Genomic DNA, 6,157 nt, shown 5'->3' with positions numbered 1-6,157 from the left:
GAGAGAGAATCGCAAGCAGACTCTCGCTGCAGGGCTCAAACACATGAACACATGATGACCTGAGCTGAAATCAAGAGTCGGACACTTAACCAACTGAGCTACCCTGGCACCCCAGAGGAATGGAATGTTTAACATAGTTTAAATAGCCACATGTGGCTAGTGGTTGCCAATTGAATGGCACAGTTTTAATGCCTGGTCAAAATCAGTGGTTTATTTGGGGGAGTTCTCTAATCACTGCTAACGGGTGTCCAGGGCTGAGGGTGGAAAGAGAGGGAAGCTCTTAACAGATCTATTTATCTACTTAAACAAATGCTCCACAGCTTTCGGAGGCTGGATGGAGAAATGACCCTGGGGGAGACCTGTGTACACCTTTGAACTCCTGGCTAATGCCAACAGGAGTAAAAGGCCTAGGATTTGGCTTACTCATGTAGGAAGAAAAACATGGTTCCACACACAGAATCTGAGGCTTGGGACATCTGTGCATGGAAATTATTGCTGTGGGGCTGGTGGGGAGGTGGTGATGCTCATTTCTGGATGGGGTTTCCAGAGCTAGAAGAGTATTTAGAGGTGGAGGGAGGACCTGAGGGCCCTTTCTGGCCACGTGTAGGCTATACAGGAGCTTTCTTGTTGGAGATTAAGGTCTTGCTCTTGCTCTTGAACATTTTGCTGGGATCCAGCTTGTTCATGAAGGAGTAGGTCTCTTCCGTGAGCAGGTTTGTGTTGTAGGTAATGGGTTTATACGTGTTGAACAATTGCTTGGCCTGTGGGCTAATGCCATAGCTGGTGAAGGCATACTGCCACTCCGGCAGGCCCAGGTGCATGATGAGCAGGCAATAGTAACCAGTACAAGTATCTGTGATCAAATGCCAGTGTGATGCTCTGGCCAGGAACCAGAAGTCAATGTCTTATGCTACTGCTGCTTTCCCTCTTTTGTAGACAAGGTAAACCTTCCCATTCCCATTTCCAAGGATCCAGCTCAAACATCACACTGCAAGAATCAAAGTGAGGCTTCTCTGGCTGGTTCTCACTGGCTTCAAGCGCATCATCTTCCAGGTCTTCCAGGGTTGGTGCATTAGGGAGTGAATACATGGAAGACTGGTTGAGTTGAGTCAGTTTTGAGATTCTATTAATTGCCATGCTGCCCAATGGAATGGTGTTCTCATCCAGCTTCACACTCCATGTCATGTGGAAGCCACTGTTAATCAGATAAAAATTCTTCACATCCTCTGATAGCAAGCAGTTACTTTTTTGTTCCCCTGAAGAAATCATATGGCGTTCAGCAGGCAGCTTTTCTATGATAGCCACCTTTGTTACACCTGGAGAAGATTTTAGGATGTGCATGATCCCCAGGGTCAGCTACTCCAGGTGCAGCTGGCTGCAGCCTCAGGGTGAAGCCTCCTCCATGGTTCATACATGGGCTCTTTGTGCAGTGGGGGTGGAGGTGGCGACTGGTGGGAGAGCAGGTTGGGCAGGAGGGCTGGACATCGCCCCAGAGGCTCCGTGGCCGAGTTCACTGCATGCAGGGAGTTGCAGTGCTTGGCATCTGAGAGCGCAGTGGGGCAGAGAAGGGGGGCCTGGGCTGCTCTGGGAGTGATAGTGACATGGGTGCTTGTTCTCCTGGCCCTGACAGCCACTCCACACCACACTGCCAGGACATCTTCAGAGAAAATCTTTGAACACAGCTAGAGAGAAATGATGGATTACCTCTAGGGAAACAACAATTAGAAAGGTAGCAGATGTCTCACTTGAAACTACGGAGGCCAGAAGGAGGTGGCAAAGTATTTTGTATGTGGAAAAATAACTATAGGCCTCATTGGTCCACAAAAGTAACTTCAACAAATTTAAAAGAATTGAAACCATACTTAGTATGTTTGCTGACAATAATAGAATCAATATACAAATAAATAACATAAATATAGCAGTAAACCCTCAAAAGCTTTTGAAATAAACACTGCAACTCTAAATAATCACAGGTAAAAAGGAAACTAAAAATAATGTGCAACTAAAAGAAAAATGAATACAAATATCAACTTTTGTGCAATAAAGTAATGCTGAAGGTAAATTTATAGCACTAGATTCTTATATTAGAAAAGGGTGGAAGAAAAGGGGAATAAAGGAACAAGAAAACTATAAAAAAGCCAGAAAACAATTTATAAGTTGACATTATGAAGTTCATAACTAACAGTAATTACTCTAAATGCAAGTGTATTGAATTCTCCAAAGGACTTTAAGAAAATGCTGACTATAAGAGAGTCCCTTCAGCTTTACAGATACATACAAACTCAAAGTCAAGGAATTGCGAAAATAGCCCATGCCAGTGGAAACAACAAGCAAGCAGGAGTAGCTTTAGTTAAATCACACAAAACAGACTTTAAGTTAAAACTAGGAAAACAGTCAATGAAGGTAATTATGTAACAATAAAGGGGTCAGTTTATCAAAAGATATAACAATCTTCAATAACAACTTAGCAGGGATGCCTGGGTGGCTCAGTCAGTTGAGCGTTCGACTTCAGCTCAAGTCATGATCTCGTGGTTTATGGGTTCAAGGTCCTCATTGGGCTCTGTGCTGACAGCTCAGAGCCTGGAGCCTGATTTGGATTCTGTGTGTGTGTGTCTCTCTCTGCTCCTGCTCATGCTCTGTCTTTCTCTCTCTCTCAAAAATAAATAAAGATTTTTAAAAATTTAAAAAAGAACAATTTAGCAAACCAAATTCGACAGCAGATCAAAAGGATCATATACCATGATCAAGCAGTATTTATCCTTGGGATGCAAGGATGATTTAACAAACACAAATTAATAAATGATCCATGACATTAGCAAAATGAAGGATAAAAATCATATGATCATCTCAATACATTCATAGAAAACATTTGACAAAATTCAACATATTTTTCATGTTAAAAACTCTCAGAAAACTAGGTTTAGAAGGAAGGTATAAAGACCACATCTAACATAAAGACCATATATAACAATCCCACAGCTAACATCATGTTTAATGGTGAAAAGCTGAAAGCTTTTCCTCTAACATAAGGAATAAGACAAGGTTGCCAACTTTTACCACTTTGGTTTTACATAGTATTGGAAGTCCTTGCTGGAGTAATTAGACAAGAAAAAGACATAAAAGCCATCCAAATCAGAAAAGAAGATATAAAATTGTCTCTTTACAGAGGATATAATATTATATATAGAAAACCTTAAAGGCTCCACCAAGAAACTGTTAGGACTAATGAAGGAATTCAGGAAGGTCACCAGATAAAAAATCAATACATAAAAATCCATTGTATCCCTACACATTAACAATGAATAATATGAAAGAGAAATTAAGAGTGTTGCATTTACATGGGGCACCTGGGTGGCTCAGTCAGTTAAGTGATGACTCTTGGTTTTGGCTCAGGTTCATGGATTCATACGTTCAAGCCTGCCCCTCCCCCCTCTCAAAATAAATAAATAAACTTAAAAAAAGGAAAATTGCATTTACAATAGTATCAGAAAGAACTAAGATCAAGAAGATGAAAGATCTATACACTGAAATCTATAAAATGCTGATGAAAGAAATTAAAGAAAACACAAATAAATAAAAGATATCCTGTGTTCATGTATTCAAAGAATTAATATTCAAATGTCCATACTACCCAAAGCAATCTACAGATTCAATGCAATCTCTATCAAAATTCAATCACATTTTTCTTTTTACCGAAATAGACAAAATAATCTGAAAATTCATATGGAACCACACAAGGCACTGAATAGCTAAAGCAATCTTGAGCAAAAAGAGCAAAGCAGGGGGCATGACAGTTCTGGATTTAAACTATTACAAAGTTAGGGGCGCCTGGGTGGCTCAGTCGGTTAAGCGACCGATTTCGGCTCAGGTCATGATCTCATGGTCCGTGAGTTCGAGCCCCGCGTCGGGCTCTGTGCTGACCGCTCAGAGCCTGGAGCCTGTTTCAGATTCTGTGTCTCCCTCTCTCTCTGCCCCTCCCGTGTTCATGCTCTGTCTCTCTCTGTCTCAAAAATAAATAAGTGTTAAAAAAATTTAAAAAAAATAAAATAAACTATTACAAAGTTATAGTAATCAAAACAGTGGTATTAGCATAAAAAACAGGCAATTAGATTAATGGAAAAAACGAGAAATCAGATATACCCAGGTACATGTAGTTAATTAATTTTTGATAAAGGTACAAAGAATACACAATGGGGAAAGAATAATTTCTTCAATAAATGGTATTGGGGAAATAGGATCTCCAAAACCAAAAGAATGAATTCAGACTCGTATCTTACAGCACACACAAAGATCAACTCAAAATGGATTATAGACTTAAACATAAGACCTAAAGCATAAAACTACTAGAAGAAAATATTGGGGAAAGCTCCTTGATGTTAGTCTTGGCAATGATTTTTTGATTTGACACCAAAAACAAATACAATAAAAGCAAAAATAACAAATGGGATTACATCAAACAAAATAGTTGCTGCACAGCACAAGAAACCATCAACAAAGTGAAAAGCCAACCTATGAAATGGAAGAAAATATTTGCAAACCACATATCCAATAAGGAGTTAATATCCAAAATATATAAGGAATTAATACAACTCAGTAGTAAAACAACAAGTAAACCAATGAAAGAATGGTCAAAGAATGTGATTAGACATTTTCTCAAAGAAGACATACAAATGGCCAATAGGTACATGAAAAGATATTCAACATCAGTACTCATCAAGGAAATGCACATCAAAACCATTATGAGATACAACCTCACAACTGTTAAGATGTCTATTATCAAAAGATAAGAGATAAATAATGCTGGTGAGGATGTGGAGAAAAGGAAACTTTTGTACATTGCTGTTTGGAAAGTTAATTGGTGCAGCTCTTATGGAAAACAATATGGAGGTGCCTCAAGAAAATAGAATTACTATATGATCCAATAATCTCACCTTTTTTTTGTTTGTTTAAAATTCTAAAATTTTTATAAATTTTAGAAATAATTTTAGCTATAAACATAACAAATCTATCTAATAATATTTATATTTCAATTAGGAGCAAGAATAAAACCTATAGTGTGCAAGACAGTTTATTCACTTTGTCAGGGTCAATAAGCACAGTGGCATAGTCAGGATTTGACAGACTTAACTTAAGAGAAAAGGCCTGCAGAATAGACAGGTAAGCAAATGAAATGAAAGTATTTTATGCATTTGTAAATGGCATGGTAGGGGAAGAGTGGACTTGGTAGAGGTTTCAGAGAAATAAGGAAACTTGGGGAGATGCAAAAGGACTTTGAAAAAGCTTGGCATTTTCCAAAGGGTAAAATTAAGAATATTTGTTGCAACAATTTTGTCCCTAATTCTAGGAATTTCTGATTTACTTTTAATAGCTAATGTGAAGAACAGAAATCACTTCAGAATAATTGGAAATATTTAGTATACCTCCATCACAGCACCCTCCATCACATGCACCCTCCATCTCATGATCATATACAGAATGCATTTGTATGTAGTAATCACTTCAATGTGTGAATATTTATTTATGTAGAACTTTCCTGGTTCTAGAGCTTAGTTTATTACTTTCCACCATTGGGGTCAAAGGCCTATAAATTTCTCCAGTTTTTGTATCATCAGTATCTCTCCTGCAATAACAAAGAGCATTATTGACAAAGCAATCCTGAACTCCAAACTGTTTCAGGTGTAGTCCTAGTAGCAACAGTTTAAGTATTACTAGAGAATTTATCAGTTACAATTACCAGTTACAATGACAACTGTACAGTTGTACAATTACAGTTACAATTTATCAGTTACTCTACCTCTAGACCTTCCCAATCAGAAACTTTAGGGTTAAGACCAATCTGTTTTAATAAGCCTTTCAGTGACTTCTGATGCATACTCAAGTTTAAAAACCACTGCTATAGGAGAAATGTACAGTAGAACAGTCAAGTTAGTAGGCACTAATATTTAAATTCTAAAAAAAAAAAAACACAAAAAAAACAAAAAACAAAAAAACAAAAAAAACACTTCACTAACTTTCATCATACACTTTGATAAGTTAAGCACCATTCCAATAAAACACTAAAACCATTCCTATGCTAGCTCTCTGATATTTTTACACTAACAAGCTTCCAGGGAAATTGAGATTGTCAAGCAAGAATTCATTATCAAAGGAGAATTTA

General features: G+C 37.8%; 1 pseudogene; it reads right to left on the bottom strand.

Annotated features, from left to right (window-relative positions):
• Positions 1–524: 524 nt before the first annotated feature.
• Positions 525–1,404, bottom strand: LOC145713599 (tubulin polyglutamylase complex subunit 2 pseudogene; annotated as a pseudogene).
• Positions 1,405–6,157: the final 4,753 nt, after the last annotated feature.

The sequence above is a fragment of the Panthera onca genome, chromosome X, assembly GCF_046562875.1.
Source record: "Panthera onca isolate mPanOnc1 chromosome X, mPanOnc1 haplotype 2, whole genome shotgun sequence".
NCBI lineage: Eukaryota > Metazoa > Chordata > Mammalia > Carnivora > Felidae > Panthera > Panthera onca.
This window is presented reverse-complemented; position numbering and strand designations above follow the sequence as displayed.